At 37.4% G+C, this 26737-nt stretch overlaps 1 long non-coding RNA gene across 1 annotated transcript; it reads right to left on the bottom strand.

Annotated features, from left to right (window-relative positions):
- Nucleotides 1-18691: 18691 nt before the first annotated feature.
- LOC307156515 lies at nt 18692-21278 on the bottom strand. Its single transcript, XR_013820726.1, has 4 exons — nt 21217-21278; nt 21026-21124; nt 20685-20808; nt 18692-19073 (listed from the first exon to the last, which is right to left on the bottom strand). It is a non-coding gene; the product is annotated as an uncharacterized lncRNA (long non-coding RNA).
- Between the last annotated feature and the right edge of the window lie 5459 nt (nt 21279-26737).

Genomic DNA, 26737 nt, shown 5'->3' with positions numbered 1-26737 from the left:
GCTTGCACACTGCCTATGTGAATGTGACACGCGCGGAAAACGCGTGCATGCTAGAAATAAAACCGACGCCTATTTTTCACACGACACGCAAGCTGTTGGAAGCGTTTCCAGGCAAAATAGAATAGGAAAAGATATTTATATGTCATTTTGACACGAATACATATTAATAAATGTCATTTTGATGTCTAAAAGTCTCTGGGTTTTGACATAAATGCAAATAGAAATGCAATTTGGGGATATTTAATTTAATTAATCAATCAACAATACTATTGATCAGCATTACCAAACGTGGACGTTTTCCACTAGAAACAAACATTGATGTATTATTTTAATTTAATACTGTGAAGCTGCTTTGATACAATCTGTATTGTGAAAAGCGCTATATAAATAAACTTGACTTGACTTGACTTGACAATTTAAAAAAATATTATTGATTTTCAAATACTGCACCTGTCAATACAGAACGAAATATTCTATAGCCTATTTTGCCGTAAACACTGCCGACGTTGTCTCTGCTGCTATATATTTATGTTTAACATGAAGTATAGGCCTTCCACAACTCTCTCCCCATATGTCAAATATTTCACCAATGAGGCTTCATATGTCACCTAGCAGCAGCAGCGCCGCGTCAGACACGTTTCTGGTGTGCAAAGACATGGAAAACGCCACGCTCACGCCACGCAGCCAGTGTGTCGCCAACATAAGTGAAACATCCTGCAGTTATGAAACGCTACAATTCTTTGCAAAAACTAAGTTAAAAACGGCCATTGTCTGCGGACTTTAGGACTTTGACCTGTCACCGCTACGCATTGCCTACCTTTTTATTAACCTCGCCAAATTTGACAAAAGATTATTGAAAATGATTGTGTTACAGAGAAGATATACAGAAACCAGTTGGATTTAATATACAGTGATTTATTACATACTGTGTTTATTTACATAGCTACAGGTAATAATTGCATAGTACTTTAGGATTAATGTTTTAAATATAGCTTCAAATTTAAAAACAGCAACATCTCCATCAGGGATAGGTAACGTTGTTTCTGGAGTGCCGCTGTCCTGCAGAGTTTAGCTTCAACTCTGATAAAAACCTCACCTGTCTGTAGTATTAATTATCCTAAAGACGATGATTAGCTGGTTTTAGGTGTGTTTGATTAGGGTTGGAGGAGCTAAACTCTGCACCCAGGTCCGACATTGCCCATCCTTGTTATTGATTAAATATGAAAGTAAAACGGCCAGTAGGTAGTGGCAAGATACTGTTTTTACGAGCGAGTTATTCGTTCAAACTTCTCGTTCAAATCGGCAATTCTTTGTTGAAACACTGTAGCTTTACTGCTTGAAAGTCTTTGTAAAGTTAAATGAAACTGTCGTCTTCCCCTGTATAAGTAAGCATCAGTAGCCACGAGTCGCATTGGTGTGACGTCAACTCCCCTCTTCGATTGATTGGCTAGAGGAGTAGCTGTCAATCTAGAACTAGTGGACCAATGGTGACACTTAAGCCCGCCCTAATTTACATGAAACTCGAACTGCAACATTTGGGAAAGCAAGCGCAGAACATAGAAAGAAGAGCGAAGAGAAAAACAGCACAAGCTTACAAAAGAGTAAAATATGAGCAGAAAATGCAAGAGAGCACAAAGTACAGAGTAATAAAACCAAGGAAAACATACTTTTTAAGAAAGCATGACCATAAGTTTAAGTTTTGTGCAAAATAACTTTTAATACGTTTAAAGTTTTTATTCATGCTAGTTATTTCTTGATTCACGCTTAATATATTTTGATCCGTGACCACGTTGTTTGCTATTCTGATCATTTTGCATAATTTTTTTCAGTTTGTGCAATATATTTTTACATGTGTTTTTAAATTTTTGATTCACGCTTATTATTTTTTGATCCGCGACTGCAATACTTTAGGCGGGAAATTGATCCCATACTGATTGGCTACAAGTGTGTTGTGCTGCTCGGTCCGATCCACTTTCAACAGCGTTTCTCAGAAATCGCTTACTGCACCTTTAATAGACGGATTTGCATGATTTCATTCATACAGCTTAACAGAGGACAGCTAGAAACACTTTGACAGATGGAATATAAGTCCAGTAAATGGACAATTATGACACTGTGATTTTTTTCAATATTCTCTATGTGGTCTCTTTTTTCTTTTCTTTTCTTTTTTTATTAGAATAAAGAATATTTATATTCTAAGCAGGTATAGCCTTTAACATAGCAATCTACAAATAGGATAATTTATGTTCTGCCTAAATGAAAAAGTCCACATATACAATGGCAGATACGATGTAACAGAAAGTAGCAACAGATCTTTTTTTCTCCCATGAACTGATTATCAAAAAAAAAAAAAAAAAAAAAAAAAGGGACTTGGTCCAATCCATCAGTTGTTGATTGGATGGAAGCTGATCTGAATGTGAACTTGCAGTTGATTGTAAGAAAGGGATGGGGTTTATGTGGATAGAAAAAAAAAAAAAAACATTTTATTTGTATTTATTTGTCAGAGAATGGATCATTAATAAAATTAAATAATAAAAAAAATATTTTTTTGTTTAACTGCACTGGCAGATTGTTTTTCACTTGATTGTAATGAATATTTTCTGAACTAACATGTTTCCAAATATTGGAAAGGAATGTGTTGATGGAAGTTATCACCAAAATGCTTAACATCAAGCGAGATCTATCCAAGAATTAATGTGATTACCAGTCACTAGCAATTATAGCAAGCTGAAACCCCACATCCATGTCTCATTAGAGTAGCTGTTAGCACAGACAGACCTGTTTATTTTTAGCTGAGGGGCAAGTCCAGGCAAAGGTGCAGGGGGCAGCGTGTGGAGACTATTGATCAGAACCGTATGCTCATATGTCGGAGGGGCCGATCTGACCTTGGTTAATGACAGAGTAGAGGTGATGAGTGCTAGCACAGCTGTGGCTGCTGTTGGCTATCATCTCACCTTTCAGCGCTCCTCCCTATAACATCACACAGACATAAAGAGTCAACAGGGCTGAGAGCTCAATGCAGCTCAATGTGCTTTGGATATTGTATAAAATGATAAAATATAAGAAAATATATGACAAAAAATATGCATAAAGCTTTGAATTTAATCCTCCAGATTTTGACCTTGCTTTGCAAAAGACAATGCAACACGACAAATAGACTTGGGTCCACAAGCTTTAGTGAGAAAGCATCTGTAACGAGGTATGTTGGTTGGAACCAGCAAATGTTTCACAAACTTTAATAATAAAACAAACGTAAAACAAAAATAAAAGTGGCAGCCCCTTGCAAACGACTGCTGCAAACACATAAACAAAATAACATAAATAGTCCAGACCTGGGGCCTATATGAAGACGGTTTAGGTGGCTAGCTAGGTATGTTTCAGTTTAGTTTGCGCCAACCCTGGTTTTAGGCACCATGAAAGTGGTTTGCCTTTTAGCAGTGTTCATCGCCATAGTAACTTGCGCTCCATGGCTAACCTGGTCCAAGGCAGGTTATAATTATAATTCTCTCAATAACTTTATCAACTTTATAAACTAACTTCACAACTTTTACTTGCACTGATATAGCAATACTTTTTCTTTTAGTTGTCCTCTTTCATAGACAGCTATTTTCTTCTTGCTGTGTAAAATTCTTAATATTTTTTTAATCTAGTAATATTCTGCAGAAGAGAGAAGTGAATCGTGCTGCTTCTCTCGCGAGAAATCGCAGTTTCACTCTTCCTCAGCATGTGATTTGGTTGTTCGCTATTGATGTCACACCTAAACTCAGGATCAAAGCCTGAGTTGACAGAGAAAGTTGATGATCAGCATCAAGGTACCAACAAAGCCTGGTTGGATTGGTTTGGTTTTGTCCTCTCCTAACTAATCCTGTAACCCTGAGTTTTTTTTTAAACTACCATCATGGGACAGGCCCCAGGTCCTCTCTCGTCCTTCACTGTCGTCGCTCCTTTTTTTATGCTTCCGAAACTCCTCTGTGAGAAGGTTCATTATCAGTCACGCCACTGACTTCACCCTGTTCTCATGGCCCTCGGCCTTGTCCTGCTTGCCACATACCCACGAGACTGCGCTCTACTCCCCCCTGGAGGCCCAGTCATGGCGGCCGCAGCACCTGGGGGTAAGGACAGACGAGGCGAGAGAAAAGGAGACGGAAGCATGAGGAGCGACAGAGACGAGAGAGACATTTTTTTTACAAATCTTGGTCCGGTTCCCGGACACACTGCCTCTCGGTCCTCAACCAGCTAAGAGACTCTCACTCGTGGTGCCATGCGATGGTAATGGACATCCTTTGGTCGATGGCTCCTCCGGTTGAGGGCAGCCAGCAGCGAGTCCCCCGTTTCCTGCTCCTCCCCAAACATGGCGGACGGCAGCAGGCTCCGGCCTCCTTGCAAATGGTGCCGACTCCTCCGTTCCCTCTCGGACGGCAGCCACCTTTCTTTGGCCCAGGAGCACTACAGTGGGCTCTCCGTCCCAACCGATCCGTCGCTCCAGCACCACCGCCTTGGGCAGCCACTCACGGTCTCCGCTTCTCCGTGCTGTCCGACATCCTCAGCACCGCAATTTGTCTCAGCAGCGATGGCTGTCCGACAGCGCGTCCCTCCTTTATTCCCGGGCACCAATGTAACAAGGTATGTTGTTCAGGTAAGAAGGAGGTGCGAACTGGCGAATGTTTCAATTTTAATAATAAAACAAATTCAAAACGAAAAATGACGAAAGTAAAAGCGGCAGCCCCTCACGGACGACTGCTGCACACACATACACAAAACACAACACAAATAGTCCAGGCCTGATCCTCTCTCGTCCTTCTCTGTCGTCGCTCCTCCTTAAATGCTTCCGAAGCTCCTCCATGAGGAACTAGAGATCGATGCGGCACGCAGGTGTCACTCATTGTCAGTCACGCCACTGGCCTCGCCCCGTTCTCACAGCCCTCAGCCTCGTCCTGCTTGCCACAGAATTCCAAAAGCCAACACTTGCAATTAGATTGCAAATTAGATCATCACATGGAGCAAATGTCTAGAATGTCTAATTTTACATCCTATTTTTTAGCAATAACAGCAGTTATAGCCTTAACTGCATTCACCATGTGACTGAACAGCTACATTAGCGGTGTATAAATGGATAAATCCATCCATTTAACAGTGAGTTGTAAATAATGCTGTTAAGTATAAAAAGGCAAAGAGATTAAACAAAGACCCTGGTGATAGATGGTTAAAAACCTTCAGGAATAACCTTCAGGGAGTTCAGATAGGGAGAGGATATGTACATAAACACACACACAGACAGACACAGACACAGACACAGACACATATTTAGTGAACACATACCAAAACATCATCATCATTATCTTTTCCATTTAGTTTTGGCAAGTATTCTTGTGACCCTCATCTTCAAATATTCGAATGTGAGAATATTTTCATAGCTCCCCCTGAAAAGTAAGAATGGTCAGGCCAAGATCAACAGGACACAAGCATATCACATTTAGCTTGTGAGGGGAGATGGTGGGAGAACTCAGTTTGTTTTCCTCCTCCCTCTCTAAATTTATATCTGCCTTGAAAATGAATCTGTATAAGGTCACACTCCAATCAGGATTCCCACAGCATTCCTGTCTAAATGTAAACTGAGAAAGCTATCAGCCTGAGCCAATGTGTGCCTTATTGAAATAAATGAGACTTCATTAGGAGAGCAAAATAGATGGCATTGCACATTGAAATTGTCTCACTGATTTCTCACCAGCACATGCCAAGATGGGGGTTGCTGTATGTTCTCCTGATCCTCATAAAAGACGAGGCAGATGTTGTGTTGAAAATTTCCTTTTACAATAAATGATTGCTTCCTCCGCTTTGACTTAATAGAGGGGTAAATTCCTCCCAAAATTCAAAACAGAGGGTCTGTTCTACCGGATTCTGTCGGAAATCTGCAGATAGATGCGCACGCGTCCAGATGCCTCCTGCTTGAAGCTATTGTGGCGAAATCCCAAAAAGAAATGTGTTAGCAATTGAAGCCAATGCCTCATATCTTCTGTACTGACATTTTTATTCGTTTTAGCACGTGTGAAAGGAGATGAGATGGTTAAAGAGATTGACCCTGAAGCAATGGGCAAACTACAGTCAAACAGGGTTGCTTTGAATTATAGGTGTGCATGAAGTGAAAGAATGAGGCGTGCAACTACGATAGAATGAAAGAGGTTTAAATGGGAGACAAATAAAAGACAGAAAGCCTGCCTGCACACATCTGGACAGAGCAACGTGCATTGGTTTAAGCGGAACCTCATACATCAATGAGCCATTTCAGCACATTGACTTTAAGGTTATTGTCTTTGGATGTTATAGTGAGGGCAATCGTTTTCAGGAGAAGACATCTGCTTGGCTTTGGCTGGGGTGTGAAGCTGGGATCTAAGGACGATAACTATAACTATAACATTTTAATAATCATTCTAATTCCATGACAATAGGGAAGTCCACACCACAGATATAATGATAACGACATTTGAAATCACTTTCAGAACGATTTTTTGACAGCAATTCAGATTCCGCTTGACTTTAAAGAGCTTAAGCATTTAAAGCAGCAGGCAACATGTAAACAATGCTTATAATAAACAGAATGTTATTGTATGTTAGTGTAGACCTAGTGTGTCCAATCCTGCTCCTGGGGGGCCACTGTTCTGCAGAGTTTAGCTTCAACCCCATTTAAACACACCTGAACCAGCTAATCACAGTCTTACTAGGCATACTAGAAACTTCCAGGCAGGTGTGTTGAGGCAAATTGGAGCTAATATCAACAGTGGCCCTCCAGGAGAAGGTTTGGAAAATATTTTTATAGTTTTCCTTCTAGTTATATTCAGGCCATAATTCTACTGGAGGAGGGGACCCCTGATCAGACTTATGAGTCAGGGTGTCAAGGTTACAACAAAAGACTGCAATTACCTCCTCAGATTATAGATCCCAAGCACAGAGACGACGTGTGGATTTTCAGTCTGTATGCAAGCTCTTTTGTGTTTGGCCTTCGCTGCTGTTGTCATGGAGCCTTGAGAGTGTGCGTGTCTAAAGGAACTGTTTTTGTGTCTGGCATGCATCTGGCATGATTGAGCATTATGAAACGGCTTTCTCACATGACAAAAAAGCGACTGTTTTTAGCTTGTTAGGCGAATGTGCTCGCAATATGTGTGCGCGTGAGCCAAAAAGACTTTGAGACCTTTTCAAAAGAGCACAAGCAGAGCCGTGCAAAGGAAAGGATAACAGAGTGTGCAGTCATCGATTCCCATTTTTAGAAGTGGCTGTGCTCTTTCCGAACTGAATGGCTGCGAAAACACATACTTCTCGTAGTCAGCGTGTGACTCTGTGTCCGTTTGACTCATAAAGCTCATCTTTTACTTGCAGAGTCTTTAGAAAAAGTTCACGTCTGGAGTAATTTCGTCAATGATCCGCAAAGACCTGTCTGGCTAGTGAGGGGTCAGGTAGTGTGATGTATCATGCAGCACTGAGCAGCACCTGTATTCAGTATTCAGGGCACTCTGCAAACTCTAACTGAATGTACAAAAAGAGAGAAAATACACTTTGATCCTAAGGACATGATGATGTATGAAACAGATGCATATGAAAAATAATGCAATCATCAACAATAAACAGCATATAAATCAAAATGGCCTAATGTTACTGAATGAAATGTCGACTTAGAAAAGTGGTTAGGACTGTGAAGCTTTGAGGGTGTTGATGGACTCGATGTTTGATTTACAAAGCTAACATGATAGGAACATTATTTGCCTCTTAAAACAAGAGGCAAACATTTTACTCTGATAGGCAAATCATTTGCATACAAAAGTTGTAGTGAGATGCACATAAACCTCAACACATCAATAATTTCAAACATGGTGATGATCAACAAATGTTAAGTCAGTAAAAATATGAACTCTGGACCATATGACAGCTAAATAAAGAGACAACAGCCACAGCATAAATTTAGCCAGTAAATGCAAAGCAATGATAAGTTTTTAATAATAGTTACCACATAATTTGTTCAAGCTGCAATGCATGCTGGGAACTGGCACAACATTGTTAAACATAAAAAAGTTTGTTCAGATAACTCAATTTGGAAAGTTGTAATCTAAATAAGGTCAACAAAACAACTTTTGTTAGCAATGTGTTTAGAGTATTCTTGTTTAGTTCACTCAAGATAATAAACTGACTTATCCTACTAAATACTTTGTTCAAGCTACTTTTTTTCTTTTTTTTTTTTTACATTTGTTAGAATGTTTTGCAAGTTGGATTTTCTACAGTGTGTTTTTGTAGAGCATTCATCACATGGCAAAATAATTTGACCCGCTGTGTCTGTGTGGGAGAAGACATCCCACCTGCAGATGGCGATGTGACATGAGATACCATATACTTAGTGTGCCCAAGGGGTCAAAGTTTGGCTGGTCAGCATGGCCTCATTAGTTCCCTCCTGGTAGATGTAATAACAGCACCATCTGGACCTAAAAGCATCTTTCTTCATTGACAGCCAATCAGAATTATTCTAGTATTCTGACTTTTTTTTTCAAGCAACATATATAAGGATAGACAGATATTATATCTTAAGAGGCTCTAGAGAGATTAGTAACGTGGCATTTTGTTATGTGATTCCTCTTGCTTTTTTGTATTTAAAAGTTCTGATTCTGATGCGACTTGTTTTTGGTTTGAAATGCTAAAATAAAATCCATCTAAAACTTTGCCACACTCATGACAAGTCAGTGACTTGTTCCCTTTCGAGAACGGTCTCTCGTATTGCGTAGCTATACGCAATGGGAAAACTCCTTTTCTCGAGAATATTGAAGCCTTTATTTTAAAATGCATTGCAGCTGCACAGCGAGCACAGAGCAGAGCTGACTAGCATGCTCATTGGCTGTGCTGTGGGAACTGCATTAACCTATGGCGAAGCAGCTGATGCACGCAAACCAATCATGGTGCTTCGCACCTTGTGCACGCCGAAGCCTGCCAGATTGGGCATGGCTTCTGGCTATATAAGCGGGCCATTTCGCCATAGGAATCAGATTTAATCTCATTCAGCGAACTCTTCACTTCGCTGTTTCTCCTGTTAATGCTAGGTTTATACACGAGTGCGAAGGTGTGCACGGCAAAAATGGCATCATTGCGGTCGCTTCAGTCGACTTAAACCTGATTCCTATGCCGAAATGGCCCGCTTATATACCCAGAAGCCACGCCCATTCTGGCAGCTTCCGCACGAAGCACCATGATTGGTTTGTGCGCGTCAGCCGTTTCGCCATAGGTTCATGCAGTTCCCGCAGAACAGCCAATGAGCGTGCTAGTCAGCTCTGCTCTGTGCTTGCTGTGCAGCTGCGCTGCGTTTTAAATTAAAGGCTTCAATATTCTCGAGAAAAGGAGTTTCCCCAGGGAATCGAGGTTACGTTAGTAACCGAGTACGTTTTCTGTGCACACAAATCGCACTGAAGCCAATTTTTTTTTCTTCATAAAATAAAGGCTATAAGCTGTAAATAACTAAATTATTGCTGAAACTAACTAAAACTATTAGCACAGAATTATACAAAGTACTATTTTCTTTTTCCTGAAACACATCTCTGTTTTTATGCAGCCAATAATCCATCTTCCACAGAATTAAAATGAAAAATCTTTACATTCTCTGCATATAAATATGTATATAAAATGTAAAATCTTGATGTTGTCCTTGATTTACTCTGCAGTGCAGCATTCCAAATCTCAGAATTTAGGCAAAGCCATCAAAAAGATCATCATAGCATAACTGCTGTATTTATGCTGAAGATGGCTAAACCCAGACCACTTAAGCTTTGCTGTGCCATGAATGAGTGCAGGTATGAAATAGCTGTCTTCTTCAGTGGAGTAAAATAATTTTTGGTAACACTTTACAATACGGGTGCACTAATATGCAAATTGTATAATAAACTATAAATCATATTTAGATCAAACAAATTTTTTATATTATTTTATTATTATTTTTAATACTTTTATACAAGCACCCTAGGGCCCCCTACTGAGTTCTGCATTTACGGAGCAGAATAATTTCCTGCTGATAATAATCCACATCCTGAGAATATGTTAAATTCAGCAAGATTTTCCTTGTTTTTCATGTGTACTGTATGTGTGCACACAATGTTGGTCGCTTGCTGTAAGTCTCTCTCTCTCTCTTTTTTTATTTATTTTTTTTTTTTTTGCTTGATCTTATCTACTGGGGAGTGTTGAAACATGGGATGATTTGTTAAAAATTAAGAATTATATACATGAGTGAAAGCATTTCCTGAGGTTACCATACATGCTATGTCTCTGTGTGAAAAAATAAAGGATTTATAGGACTAAAAAAAAATTGGTAATAAAGTCTGTTTTTTTTTTATTTTATTTTTTTTTTTGATTTGCGATTGTGTTCATGAATGTGAAATGACAGGTGTGAAACTGGTGTCATCAGATCTGAATCAGCAGATTCAAAATGTGTAAATTAGTGTCAGGTACAAAAACTGCTGTTGTTACATAATTGAGTGAGTTGTAACAACAATAGAACAAAGACACTAATAGAAAAATAGGAAAAGTTTAACATAGTGCAGAAAACACAGACATTGAACCAGATGTGGTTTCCCCTACAGTCAATAATTGTTGTTTTTATACGCTCTATAGAAATAAATGTGACTTGACTTGAAACAGTAGGCTAAATACATTTGGTGGTTTCAGTAAGATTGGTCAGCTGAGGGATGTAGGAAGGTGAGTGGCTGTGTATGATGTATGAGAGTGAAAGAAAGAGACAGGAGAAGTGTGTAAGGGAGTAATATCTGCCTCTACTCACTAACCTCAGTGCCTTTTGAACCCATTTCTCCACTAGAGAGGTCAGCGCACATGGTGAAGAATCCAGTGATGACAGCATAAAGTGACAGCAATGAAATTGGAAAGAGTGGTTGACCTTTCAATGGCACACAGAAAAAAAGTACAGGGATGGCAGACTGATAAGGCTTGATTTTTCTCAAGATGGGCTGCTGGGTCTGTTTCAATGTCCTCTGCAAAAAAAAAAAAAAAAAACCTTGGTCCAATAGAGAATTCTTTACTGTCCCATTTCAACTGCAACAGTAGATTGCATTTGCAGGCACACACTTTTACTTTGGTCTGCAGTGGAAAGGCCGTCAAAGGAATTTGTTGTCTAAGGATTGTTTGTAGCGCTTGGTGCTCTCAGCTGTCAAAATGAGTTGAGGTGAAAACTGTAAATATTAGTTTGCTGTGTCTGACAGCTCAAAACATGCATTTCAATAGCCAAGCAACCAGGCCATGTTTCTCTCACTCCAACCTTTGCATTCAAGCCCACTGATAGACAGCTGCACAATGTAGAAGTTCTTATACCACAGATGTAAGTGTATCTTTACCTGCCATACAGCAATGGTGTAACATCACATTAGGTGGACCTGTCAGTGCTTGAGCAGGCCATTCATATGATGCCTTTATATATATATATATATATATATATATATATATATATATATATATATATATATATATATATAAAAATAAAAAATAACCCTAAAAATAAAAATAACCCTACAGACACTGCTGCCACCATGAATGTTTCCTACACTTTAGGAATACTTAAAAAAAGAAAAATAATAAAACGGCTGACTGTCCTCAAGGATACTGATAGTTAAGCATTGGATACAGCTACAGTAACATGATATTTTTGAGAATGAGTACAAAATGGTGAGACCGGAGGAATCACGGTGGGAGTGGAATGGTTGACAGTTTTAAAAAAGTGTGTTTTTTCCAGAAAGCCAGAAGTGGCCACAGGGAGGATTAATGGGAACAAAATGAAAGGCTCCTCTGTGCCAGACTCTCTGAAACCAAACTCTTCAAAACCAGATGCTGCACCACCCACCTGATTCTGAGCAGTTGTGCTGTTATTTTTGGAGAGAAGTGCCTGCCTTTATTTTGGTTGAACCAGCTGAGCAATTTTAGAAGGCACAGGAAATGTATTTTGGCCCTAGAGAAGAGAGAGTAAGGGATAATGTACAGGCAGGTCATTATTGCGAAATAAACCCCTTTTGGACAATACGAGACCCCGTCTGGGTCTATTATGTGTTAATGACTGGCTGACTGTACATTATCCAGATAATTATATGACTGCTTAACAAATAAATGAATACATCAAGATAAAATATTGATTTGAAATTGATGAATATTCTGTCATCATTTACTTACCCTTATGTCCTTCAAAATTGTATGACTTTCTGTCTATTTTTTAATTGGTCAGTTGTAACCAAATGTGTTTTGGTTACCAACATTCTACAAAATATCTTTATTTGTGTTCTGCAGAAGAAAGAAAGTCATTCAACAATATAAGGGTGAGTAAATAATGACAGATTTTTTTAAGTTGCAATTATTGTATCACATTACTTGTAGAGACTGTGTAAAGACAGAACTTAAGCACAAATATGTACAAAATGTATAAATTATTTTCCACCATCAGACCTAACTGTTCTTATTATGAAACCATGCTGATCCAAACTATTTTCAAGGCACATTTATGTTTGGTTGTTTGTTTGTTTATTTATTTATTTATTTGTTCTCCACTGTGGTGCTACACAATCATGAATGTAGTAAACAGTAGTAAACACTGAATTAGGTGCACTATTGAGGATCATCACATCAAATATAGAAAGGTAAAAGTATTCAGACTAGCAAAAAATTACATTTACTGACCTAATATTATAATATGAGCAGTGCTCAAAGTGGGCCGGTACGCACCGGTACACAGTACCAGCACTTCTATATATTAAGCTGTAGCATACCCTCACTTTTTCTTGCGTACTAGTGCCAAACTGTAACTCCCTGCTAAATTATTATACCCGTTGAGTACGCTACCTGGTTGCCTAATCCTAATCACCCCCACACCTAATCCTAAACATACTGAGAACTCAGGGGGTTATTATTCTGGCAGGGGTCAGAATTCTGGACAACTCCGGCACTTCTCACTTGTTGCTGGTACTCTGACCGCACACACAAAACATATAATCAGGCTATTAATTATAATTATATACATCACACGTTCTGAGCTTTTATAAGCCGTACGAACTGAACGGACCAATTGCTTACTTTTGCATGGGTGGCGTTGTCCAGCGCGCTCCAAATGTGTGATAAGATTTGCGCGAGCTGTTCTTATCACTGATGATAAAATGAGCAACCCATTTTAATTATTTTGAGAATTTACCACTTTAAGACACTATGGAGAAAGTCAAACATGATCTAAAACAGCCACATAAACTAAAAAAGACTGATGAAAAGAGGGTAAAACATCATCCTGCTCCAACATAAATTAGAAAGCTTTTTAAACTATTCATGACCACCTTTACTAGAATTTATCACATTCTATTGTACTTTTCTATTTATTGTGGTAAATGTTGACTAACGTGTAGAATTTATAATAGATAATCTGTTAAGGGAATAGATTATTCACTAAAGATTTATATTACAACTGTGTCATGTTGTTGTCACAATTCACCTGTCACCTCTGCACTATCCTCCCTGGCTCTTGCACTCACTCCATAATCACCCACACAATCAATCACCCTCATCAGCTCCACTCCTTAAGCCTGCACCACACACACTATCATTGTCTGGTCTTAACTAGGATGTACCGAAGTTGTGGTTATTTCTTACCTGAAATACCGACTTCTGTGTTATCCTGCCAGTCTCCAACTCCCTGAAAGAGGAAACGTCATCAAGTCAGTACTCTGCAATATACTAGTGTGTAGGGTGGTGCAACGTACATGTACCTGTGCTCCATTGCTTCGTCATCATGTCTTCATGGTTGTTTTCTGCCTGCAATATGCTTCCCATCTACCTGTTTAAATAAAGACTGTTTATTGTTGCTCACTACTTCTTTGAGTCTGTTTCCTGACAGTTGTAGCTATACAGTAGTTTCTAAATGTGTAGGTAGCTATTTTTCATTACAAATCCTATTGATAAAACAAAGAAAGGCCAATGTTAACTTTTTTTTTTTCCTCTCTCTCTCTAAGCATGGTAATGAGGAGCCATGGTCTTACCTTATATCCTTATTGTAAAGAATGCTACAGTTAAACAATTTCAAGAACTGTTACTTTTTCATAAGGCCAGGTACAAGTCAGAATCAAGAGCTTTAATGTACGGACCTTCTATAATTATTGACTAAACAATTGGTTTTCCCCATGTGTAAAATGTGTTCTGCTAATAATGACAGATATTAGAAGAAACCTGGCTTCCAGATATTTATTTTTAGTATGACCATTTTAAGAAAAGTTGGTTTGATTTACCTTGGCATGTTGTAAATAAGTGATTGTAGGCTATTATTACTTTATTAATGCCCCTGGACCCCGGGAGTACTGGCACTTTTTTTCCATTTCAAGTACTGAGTGAGTAATACTGATATATTTGTGTTAATAAGTTAGCTAGTGTAATGTAACTTTCTGGGGAAAAGCATGTAGAAAAATACTGAAATACTAGAAAATCATCGCATCACTACAGGCGTTTCAACAGCAGTTAGCTAACAGTGCAGAGAAATCAAGGCTGGGAATGGTTTGTAATTGTTATGTGCTGAACCGTGCTCAAGTGGAAATGTACCTAGAACCATTTGGCCCATGGTGGAAAAGTGCTGACAGTAAATGGTTAGTTACAGCACTGCAATGGTCATCGTCATTATTTGGTAATGATGCAATTGACCAATCAGAATCAAGTGTTCCTGAAAACCATGTGATATGGTTTTATCTACAAACTCATTTTGCAAGAGTCATGGACATAAGGTTTAACAGTGGAAATGTGTGAATAATCACATCCTTTAACCTGAAGACACAAGGTAAATGACAGCATTCTCCAGCTTTTTAAAGAGATGCAGTAAACTAATGAAATTCCTCATCTGCCAAACAGAAACAAGCATGAAGTTCAACCTGACTGTGAATTCAGCATGAATCAGAGACTGTTTTGCAATTTGAATAACCCATGAGCCAAAGTTAAGCAGGGCTATTTCACCACAGCCAATCTTTACAAGTCTGATTTATGTAAATTGCTATATTGTGGTGCCACTGCAACACATTGGAATATGAAAAAGGAATATTAAGCATGTATATTTGTTCCATAAAATACTCACATTTCAGTTCACTGCTTGAGTTTTGCCCTGTAATATATTTAAGGAATATCCTCATTACAGTAATAGGACTATGTTACATCATTTTCCTTTGTGGTTTAAGGAATCGTTCCATCCAACTACTTCATTTTGCCCAAACAAACAAGGAAAATGCATAGTCCCATTTCCTTTGAGATCTCCTCAGGCGTCAACAAATCTGATCAAGTTTTCCAAATTCACCAAGAACAGGGGGAGGAAGATAAAATATGCTTTCACTTTTCACAGCTCTAGTTGCATAATCCTATTCTGTCTCTTCCTATTCATTTTATATTTAACATTGTGCCTTGGTCAGGGCACCGTTCAATGTGTGGGAGAAAAGAAGTGGCTACCTGGAAGCCTCTGGCATAAATGTGACAGAATGTCAACTTTAGACATACAATAAAACTAGTTAAAACAAATTCATTCTTCTCTTTCGAATGTAAGCCAGCAAACTGATTTAATGCACTGACTGGAGAGAGAGAGAGATTAAGGGTCTGAAGAGAGTGGTGGACAAATCTCATTTAAAAATGGCAGTAAGGACATGTATAATTCAAACCCATTACATGGTGTGGCTCTATTGCTCAACGTTAATTGAGACCTTCACATCTGATCCAGAAAGAGTTCCTGTTTAAATTCACAAAAGAAAGAACTCGTCTTGTATGCTAACATATTATAATTTATATATCTTCTATTAATATATTATTGTTCATTCATGGCAGGGTGCAATGTAATTTTGAATATATTTAATGTTTGTCAAAATACTCATCAGATACTTAATGGATGGTGCATTGCTTCACTAGATTTTCAAAAACCATTTGATGAATCTGTCTCTTTTCTCCATTTTGTTTCTCTGTCAGAAATTGACTTTTTCATTCTGACAGACATTGGCTGAGTACTTGTTTACAGCATTTCTGTCCTTGCGTGGCGGTCTGCTTGTGGTTGCATTGTCAGTAGGAGTTTTTCTTTAGCAGGTGTATTCAGCTGTGAAGAACATCTCTCTGAATAAGACTTTGAGTGAATTTCGACTTGTTTGGCGTTCTCTTCTCTTGCTTGGTGTTTTCATTCTGATAAATATTTACTATGCTAAATCAACTTGAACTCTGAAGTATTGTATTGATGTCAATACGCTCCCAATCAAAAGTTTTGACATACCATTATGAATTATGCATTTATTATGATTTTTGACTTCCTCTTTACATCATGAGGTGTATTCTGCATACTTTTTAAACAATAGGGGAGCGCGGGGCACAACCTAACGCGGGGCCTAACGCCATATCAACACTATATAGAAAAAAAAAAATTCCGCCAAATTTTTTTTTTTTTGGAAGATATCCATAGACATTTATTACATTTTTCATCTCTATTTTTGGTGTTTATTTAAAATAAGACAAATCTGATATTATTTTAATCTCCAAGATGTTATTTAACAGTTGAGAAAGTTATTTAATTCTTCGCTAACTAGCAGAAGACACTAGCAGGGTTTAAATCCCAGTTGTGCAGGCGGGGCATGTTGTCACACTGCGTTACAATGTGCCCCTATTAGAAATATGCTATTATATTCTATACTTTTATTAATTTTATTGAGAAAACGTGAGAAAAAGGTGAATAAAGACTGAGAGTCAATGTTCAGAAATTACTAATTATTTGTTTGTTTTGAACTATGTTGTATAGCTGTGTTTTCATGTGTTCGTAGTCAAAACTCAAAAATGAGTTTATATTTAATTATTACAAATTGCCATTATTTTATATGAAAAAGTTTTTTAATTGTATTTTATTTAGAAAATATTTTAGTTTGTTTTGTATATTTTTTTTTATTAGATCAGATAACATTTTAAGCTGTCATATGTCATGTTACAATGTGCCCCACACATGTTACAAGGAACCCCACCTATGGGGCATGTTGTCACATTTCACTTCCATTCTTTCGGGGTATATCAAGAAAAAAGTATATACTGTATTAATAAAACAAAAACACATAATTGTACTAGACATGTGGGAAATTAATGTGGGAAAAAATAAATACTCTGAACCATAAGTAGATTTACACAAACTGAGAAAGTCAAAAAGCGTTACTTTGTGCCCCGCTCTCCCCTACTGAAGGAGTTACTATCCAGTCGTCAACCATTTTAATACCACATTTTGAATTAATATTTTATTTTGTACTGAAATGTATGCAGACTGTCACCATTATGGTCAGTTTTATTCAGTTCAAGGACTTTTAGTTTGTATTTCCTCAGTTCCTGTCTGTCTGTGTTTGATTCCCGCCACTCTTTAGTTACCATGGTCATGTCATTATTAGTTCATTTGTTCCAGCTGTGGTAGATTACTGAGGTAGATTTAAACATAATGGAATTAAAGAAAGAACGGAAAGAGTATGAGAAAGGACACATGGCAAGTCAGTATATAAGAAGGGAATATTTTAATTATTTAGATAGTTATACAGATGGATCCAAAGACGAAGTAGATAGGGTAGGCATAGGCATATACATAGCAACACTAAATGTAAGTATTGGGAAAAGATTATCTGATCAGTTGTCAGTTTACACAGCAGAGATGATGGCTATTATTGTAGGGTTACAGTGGGTGGAAGAAGTAAAACCAGAGAGTGGTTTGCTGTGTTGACTCTATAGCAGCCCTATACAGTATTAAAAATATGAAATCTAACAGAGAAGATTTAATGTTAGAAATTCATCAAAGTTTATTTAGATTGTGAATGCTTCGGATAGATGTGAGATTATGTTGGGTACCTGCTGCTCATGTAAACATAAAAGGGAATGAGGGAGCAGATAAAATAGCAAAAAAATCAACAAGAACGATGTTAATGTTGTAAATATTCCATATGGCAAAGGAGAAGCTATGGCAATATTTAAAAAAGAAATGATGAAGAAATGGCAGGATAGGTAGGACAAGGATAATAGTGGAATGAAATATCATAGTATACAAAAATCTAGCAATACACAGGGTGTGATCAGAAGGAACAGAAGGGAGGAAATAGTTTAACCAGACTGAGGTTTGACCACACAGGGCTAAATGTTAGGTAAAAGTCAATCAGATGAATGTTTGGAATGTAAAATTACAGAAAATGCAGAGCATATAATATGACATTGCAAGAAGTATAGAGAAGAGATGATTAAATTAAAACAAAAAATAAGTCAGACAGGAAGAAAATGGAACCTTGAGGGTGTATTGGGAACAACAGGAGAAGGGGTAGAGGATACACAGAATGGTGCTGTGAAATATCTGAAGAGTACAGGGGTATATTATAAAATATAGGGATATAAATACACTGTAAAGAGGTTGCTGTAAATTTTACAGTAACTTACTGGCAGCTGGATGCCAGTAAGTTACTGTAAAATGTTTTACAGTAATATTACTGTATTTTCACTTACAGTATACTGTACCATTTACTGTAATTGCATTTACAGTATTATTACCGTATTTTCATTTACAGTATTAGTATTGAGTTTTTTTTTTTTTTTTTTTTCATCATTTAAATTTTCTTTTTTTAATTTATGTTTACCCCACCCCCAAAAAAATCACAATAACTCACAAACATTTGTCCTTATAATATTCTTTTTAATCGTTGAACATTTTGTTTTAGAAGTACAAATTACAAATCTTGACCTTTAGGAGCCACTAGCTGAAGAAAAAAAAAGGCAACATCTCCAAAGTCCATAGAATTAATCTCCTGGTGACCATTTGTATCTGTAGCATGGCAAAAACGTACACACACTGAAAAGCAAAACAGGCCTTAAAACAATAAAATACAGTCAAAGTCAGTGTTGTGTTGTTACATTTCAGTAATTTTGCCAGTCAAAGTTGACAAGCTCTCTGATGAGAAACACTGAGGGTTTCAGGCTGATGCTTTTCTTTGGACCTTTCCAGATTTCCATCTGATCTGTGCCTTTGGTGTTTGGTGCCATCAGGGTTGACTCTCAGAATGAACCTGCAAACACAAGCAGGGAAAAATATATAATTTTTTCAGTCCGGTGTTGGCAGAATTTTCCCTAACCCTCAAACTTGATGCTGCATGTACTTTGGCGTTAATAAAAGCACTATATCTGATTCTGAATCCACTTACAGTAGTGGTGGGGGAAAAATCGATTCTGTTCAGTGTCGCGATATTTTGCGCACGCAATTATATTGATACAGTAGCGCAAAGTATTCCAATATAGGTTATAAGGCTGTGACGGTGGCAGTTTTTTTTACCACTGCGGTGGTAATGGACCAACTACCTGCAGTGGTTGGGGGGTTATTATGAAAATTGAAATAAAAAAATGTAGTTTATTCGAGCAAAAAAGTCTTTATTTGAGCAATTCCGTCAAAGAAGCAACACAAAGCCTGTAAAGCATTCAAATACATATCAGTAAATATTAGAAACTTACATAATAGAAAAGTTAAATCTATATATAAAAAAAAAAAAAAAAAACTTTCGTTTAATACTTCCACACAAAGACACGTGATTCCACATGAAGCCATACCGCTCTGTGCTTTGAGAGGGATGACACGAGGAGGAAAGAGACCATCGATCTATTTTCTGATATCTTCATGTTTTCTACTTGTTGTAAAAGGTATGAAAAGTGAATTTAATTTTCCACAAGGGCAAGACATTTAAGCTATGTTTGAAATTGCGCTGCCAAAGAGAGCGAAACTAAAAATCAAATAAACTTGACGCGCCGTACATGTCTAATAACAAGCAAAAACTGTGTTGAAATGAATCTGACGTGCAAGTAAAAATGTAGGCTATCTGTCCTACAACGTTTTTCTACTTTACCACAGTAAAGAATGTGAATGCAATAGGCCTAAATAAAAGCGAACCAAGGAAGAAACGTTTATAATCCCCTTCGAAAATCGAGACGTAAGTGAAGATTTTGGGAAAAAAACAAGGTATTACATGCAGGGATGAGTCACAATTTTTGGATATTCGATTAGTTTATTTAATTATAGAATTATAGTATATCGAATAGGTTGTGTAATTATTCTCTAAAATAAAATCTCCATGTTTTTGGTGCTAATGCGGTGGTGACGCGTTCATATAATTACGTTCTGTAATAAGGTCCTGTGTCCTGAATGTTCAAGGACAAAGTTTTTGCACTACCCTCCAGTAAATGTGTAGAAGATGTTCACAGATTTAATGTGACATTTGAAGTGAGTTGAGCAGTCTTATTTTTTGTAATGTCTTTGAATAATATGGGGGACATGAATCGCAATTTATCGCAGAATCGAATCGCAATACTTGCTGTATCGCAATGTTAGGAAGCGCAATAATATTGAATTGTGGCCCAAATATCGCAATACTATCGAATCATCAAATTTTTGCCAATTTCCACCCCTAACCTACAGGGGATGGTATTACCCCATAATAAATTACATTTAAATCATTAAATCTTCATTCTTTTTCAATACATTCACAGGAATGCTTAGATTTCCAGGGAATGGATAATTTAAATTAAACTTAATACAATGTAAGTTGCTTTGGATAAAAGTGACTTCCAAATGCATGCATGTAAATGTAATGTAATGTAAAAAAAAAAAATATATATATATTTTGGTTTACCTGATTCTGCATTCGACAAAATAGACAGCTAATGCTGAAGAGTCGTCTGTTAGCAGTTGTAACTGGATGATGATTCTGCCCTTCATTGTCAGCATCCATGTTTTTGCTTTGAGAACAGACTCTCCTGAAACAGACGAAGTCACAGCAGCCTTTTAGTGTTATAGTTTACAGAAAAAAACTAAAATACAATAACAGAACTTATTACTAACAACAATAACATGTGGGGTGAAGATGAGGTAAGATATAATGTTGTATGGTGTTTATAGTTTTTAATCAATTAAACAACATTAAAAATATTAGTTAGCAAAACTTTTCTATATTGATAATGGTATATTGCTAACCCTTTCCTCCTCCTTCTCCTCTTCCTCCTCCAACGTCAACCCGTTCTGTGTATTAGTGGAGAGCGTCAGCAGTGATGTACAGTCCGGAGGGAATGGCCCCTGCAAATTCAAAATAAAGAACAGAAAATAACATGTTTGCCTGCTTAACTAATGAATACTTCAGCTAATTTAATTGATGTCATCTTACTCACCTGTAGATGTTATCACCATTACGAAGGCAATCACAAAAAAGACTCCAAAATACACCTCCGACATTTCAGACGACATAATTCAGACCACAAACTTGAAAATAAAACAAAAGATGAAATTAACAACAGTGTTGGATAAAGGGTTAGTTTACTCAAAATTGTAAATTGTCACCATTTACTCACCCTCAACTTGTTCATAACTTCCATTAAATTATTTAATGTGCTGTATACAAAAGAAGATATTTTAAAGAACATGAGCAACCAAACAGTTACTGGTCCCCATTGACATCCAAAGTATTTTTTTCAATTATAGAAGTCCATGCGGACCAGCCACTATTTAACAACATTATTCAAAATATCTTATTTTATGTTCAGACGAAAGAACTTCATGCAGGTTTAGAACACGTTGTGGGCGAGTAAATGATGGCATACATAATTTTCTGTTTAAGGTGTACTACGTTATCCCTTTAACTTAGTTTTACTCAGTATTTACGTTGTACATCTGCCAAAAAGTTGTGAAAGAGGAGACAGAACATACCAAAGTTATTATGCTTCTCTGTTTAATAAGTTTACTTCGGATAATTTAGGTGAAGTTGACCATAACGTTATATACCAGTTGATGTTATCACAATGAAAAGGCTCCAACACACTCCATCGTTGCAGATGGCATTATCCAGATCAAAAACCTGAAAATAAATCATATAGGCCTACGTGAAAATATTGTTTAAAACCCGCACTTTAACAAGGGTTTCGTCTATCTCACTTTACCTCAGTATTTCACGTTGAGTTCGCTGTTAGCTCGGTTAACGTTACCGATGACTCCGCCCGCCTGATGAGCTAACTTGCGTTAAAGAGGCAGAGGAACACACAACCATTATTTTTTATAGTTTTAACTAAAGAATATTTCGGCTAATATAGGTGAACTTAACTTACTCACCAGTTAATATTATCACCGTGACAGCGACCCGGCCGACAGTCAGGAAAAAGTAATAAAGGCACCAAAAAAACATTCTGACGACAGTCAGGAAAAAAAGGCACTAAAACCATTCAGACGAAAACAAAACGATACATCATGTTTGTTTGCTGTTAACATAAGTAAAAACATTTGAAAATGTTTGTTTTACATAAAATAGAAATTATATACTAACCTTTTTGGTGAGTTACATGATCTTTTGTCCGTGCATTAACTGCCACTTCACCCCTCAAAAAAACACTTGAAAAGAAATCCCTCTTGCCATTGGTCAGTTTTTCGCGGGCAAGTTCACTACTGTAAATTGATTTACAGTAGTGAAGAATTACAGTAGTGACCCTATATTTTCCCATAATCCTTTGCTGTTTACAGTAACATACTGTATACATATTTTACAGTATCTTACTGTACATATTACAGTAAAATACTGTTCAAATTACAGAAATCCGTTACAGTGTATATATGTAATATTAAAATAGTTATATAGGTTTTATCTTTATTTTTATTTTATTTTTAAGTTAAATAGACCATTGAATCATTACCCATATTGCATACTCTGGTACAGTAGGTGGTGCACCTAAGTCGTGGATGCAATCCGCCATTAAACTAGAAGAAGAAGAAGAACTCTTGCTGCGTTCCGGTCCACTTTTAGACATGCATTTGCGAACTTCCCTAAGCACTTCCCCTTGGGGGAATCCCTGCCTCCATTTTGAAGTGCGTTCCACTTCGTGAAGTGGACGAGGGAAGTTTATATGGACAGACCCTCGTTCCCTCGATTTTGACCGAGGGAGCGAGTCTACTTCATATGTACACTTCAGGCACCTATATGTCCCACAATGCAGTACGATTGTGACGTCCCCAAAGATCTCATCTAATCACCACCACAACAAACAACTCTATGATACATTAATTCTATTTTTTTTATTTAAAACAACCCAAACACACCTATAAACATTTGAATGCTGCATTAAACAAATTCTTAAAGGGAAAAATAAATAAATACATACATAAATCAACTCCACAGCTGATTCCAAGTGATCAAGGGCTTAGGACGTTCCAATTTCATCCCATTGCAGTTTCCGCCAGTAGTGGGCACTCGTGCAACGTAAGCAATGACGTACATCCGAGTGAACGAGACGGAGGGAAGTTAGCGAGTGAAGGGCATGACAATTGTGGACTGGAACGCAGCATTTGTCTGATCTCGTTCACATTTAGTGGTGTTTTTCTAACGCCTGTTTGCCTGTCTTGTGGATTATTAGATTTAACTTTGTTGTAACTTTATTCTTCTGCCTTTGTCTGTATTCCTGTATACACCCTGTGACACAGACACAATGTTTTATTTGTTTATTTTGCTCTGACAATTGTTCTCTAGCTGAATGTGGATTATGTAGCCAGATTTAACATCCACCAGTCATTTATTCCAAGTCATTGCAGCTGTTTTTCAAACAAACTTTAGGGCAATGCAACTATAAAGTAACTCTGCTGAAATCTTTCCAATGAGGGAAAATCCAAGTCTTTGCACACAGTTCCAGATACAATAGCACTTGTCTTTCATCATTTGTTAAAACGCCACAGTAATGTGTTTTTCTGCTGTCTAACAGTATAATAGAACTTGTCTACTCTGCTTTAATGGTGCCCTCTATCCATAATCAAGCTGATCTTCCCAGTGCTCCTGATGAACATTTAGATTTTAATTAGCTGCACTGCAATGATTTGTTCAGCTGATTAAAGTATCTTGCCTTCTCTTTGTGTAATAATCACTGTTCTATCTCTAAATGCCTCCCAAACATTAGGCCACTCTCTTTTTCTGTGTAGTAGACCTGAAAGAGTGCGTGAGGCCTGATTGCTTTTCCATTGCGTCTAAAATGCAGGGCAGGGAAAAGGAAAGTTACCCTCGACCTCAATGCCGTCATTCTCATTTTGGAGGTTAAATCCTGCCGAACGGCACCTGGATCCAGCATGTTTTATTTAGACATAAGCCATGATCTCTGGCAAAATTAATAGTCATGTACGCACATGCATACACATCACCCTCACGTTCTCATTTACAGTCTGTACACTTCGGATTCTGGCAGTTCAAATCCATTATAACCCTAGCTTATTAAGCATCTCATACTCTTCTTTCCCAGAATTCAGAGTCAGGAAGCGTAGCACAGCTGGTATGTAAAAGTAAAGGGTACATTTATCATTGGTATTTTACTTAAAAGATGAATCAGATGGGTTATTTTGTCAAGAAAGGTGTCTTTGTTAACAGTCACAGTGTAAAGCTATAATACTATGTGCAGTGTGAACCTAGGAAATATAGTCATTGCACTGACATAGGAATGTGCAAGATACTTAATGATAACTGAAATGAACTACAACCATATGCTTTGTGAACAAACACAGGGACAGACTTTCAAGGATTTAGAAATGTTGGTTTTCATTCATTCCGGTCATATTTATGGCTGTGATTTTTTTGTTTGTTTTCTTTGAAGTTTTTTTTTTTTTTTTTTTTTACCAAGAAGGACCATGGAAGATTGCTTGTTTTGTCAGATAAGTCCTTGATTGGAAGGAAAGCATCACCTTCCTCTAGAGAGCAGCACATTGGCTTTTTCAGAATTTTTAATCAAGGTTAAATAAGATGATTGTGATGATGTGCATTTTGATGAGATCCCCCCATGGCGCACTCTGACATGACCTTGATCTCCAAAGGACGGACTCCTCCTCGCTGGCACCACTAATCGCAATGCTGGAGAGCATCCAGGTGTGTTTTATAAAGTGACTATGATATATCTGTCATACTTACTCACACTCCGTGCCCTCAGATCAGTGTGTGGGAGATAGACAAATGCAAACTCTGATGGATGGAGGAGACCAGGCTGGTTAAATGGCTGAGGGAGTGTGTAAATATTTCAAATGTGGACTAAAGACAACAGCTGTCAAAAAAAGTTGAAGGAAGACGAGTGGTGGTGATCAATGAGCAAAGTCAAATAACCAAACAATATGAAGTGCATCATAATTCACGGTTCTCAGTCAGACTATGCATGTTCTCAGGGAAACTCGAGTGGCGGGCCAAAATCCCGAAAACCAAATACAAAGGATATTGGACCCCGAGGTCCCATTTGAAAGAAAACTGCATTCTCTGTGAATGCTTGCAAACTCTCCGTTCCTTCGTGTCAACAGTCGGGCAACTGGAGGTTCGGTCTGGTCAGCCTCCAATCAGGAAGTGGATGATATATGACTGTGAATTCCAGTGGTTTAAGTTAACACATTAATAACAGCCCGAACACTGCGGCTGGAAAAGAGAGAGAGGAAAATAACCCTAACCAAAGACATATGGAAAATATTTTCTTTCCCCTTTAAATTATATGTCTCAGGGCTTCAGAGTCCAATTACTCGACATATTTAAACTGCTGTTTATATTTTAAACAAAAATAAAGCCCTAAAACTCTTGCCAAAGCCCTTTTCCTCTCGCATTTTTAAACTCCTCATTGTAGAAGAGCCAGCAGATGGAGACGGTGACATTTCTGCGTGAGACTTTGCGAGGCAGCTTTCAAAGTTTAATTATCAGTTGTAAAACATGCTCCAAGAATAGAGAATAAAATAACTGAGTGCACATAATTTGGCAAGACATGAAACCTCTAAATGCAAAGCACATATTGCAACGTGTAATGTTCAGCAACCGTCCAAAACAAGACTTTTTTGCATTTCTGATAGAACACAAATATGTTTTTAATCAGTGTAACCAATGTGTTCATTTCCAAAGTGACGAGCTGACTGTGACAGTTAAATCTTTTGGCTTGTCCGTGCTTTAGTCTTCTTGACTTTCCTAGAGAATAGAAGATATTCAATAAGGGGTCTCCTCAATGTTTAATTTCATGCTCGAAGACTTCCAAATGTCTCTCCAACAGGATGGGGAGACAAGGGACAGACTGCAGTACGTTCTGACCTGTCCATGTTTAATTAATTTGGTGGCATTTTGTCCCCCCATAAAAGGATTTATAAATTCTCATTTGAAAAGGACTGCTCTTCTCTTCTCTGTTGATTACTGCCGGCAAGTTAAGTACTATTTAGGCTATTTGCTCATGTGAAATGATTTTTTTTACACTTCCAACAATATTTTGGAGACCTTTAAAAAAAAAAAAAAAAAAAAAAAAAAAAAAAATTATATTATTAAAATGAGTCATTTTGAATAATGTAGTGCACATGCAAGATGATGTTATGTAAGATTGTCAAGGGCAGCACTTTCAAATGAATGTGAAATGGAGCAAATTAAGAGAAAAAAGAAGCTGAAATTAACTGCCATTTTTTTAAGCTTCAGCAGCACAAATGCCATTGTTTTGTTGTTAGATACTATCGAAATACTATCAAAATAACAAAGCACCATAGGTCTGTGGTGTTTTTTTATCTCTCACCTGTTCTTGACCTTTTCCAACGTATCCAACAGTTAAAATTACAAGACAATATAAAACATAATCTGTTGACCTATATTCAGATCACTGTAATATGAAAAAAAAAAAAATCTTTAAATATGAACACATATTATTGAACGAAACCATAATATTTACATTT

The sequence above is a fragment of the Squalius cephalus genome (assembly GCF_949319135.1).
Source record: "Squalius cephalus genome assembly, chromosome: 3".
Classification (NCBI taxonomy): domain Eukaryota; kingdom Metazoa; phylum Chordata; class Actinopteri; order Cypriniformes; family Leuciscidae; genus Squalius; species Squalius cephalus.
This window is presented reverse-complemented; position numbering and strand designations above follow the sequence as displayed.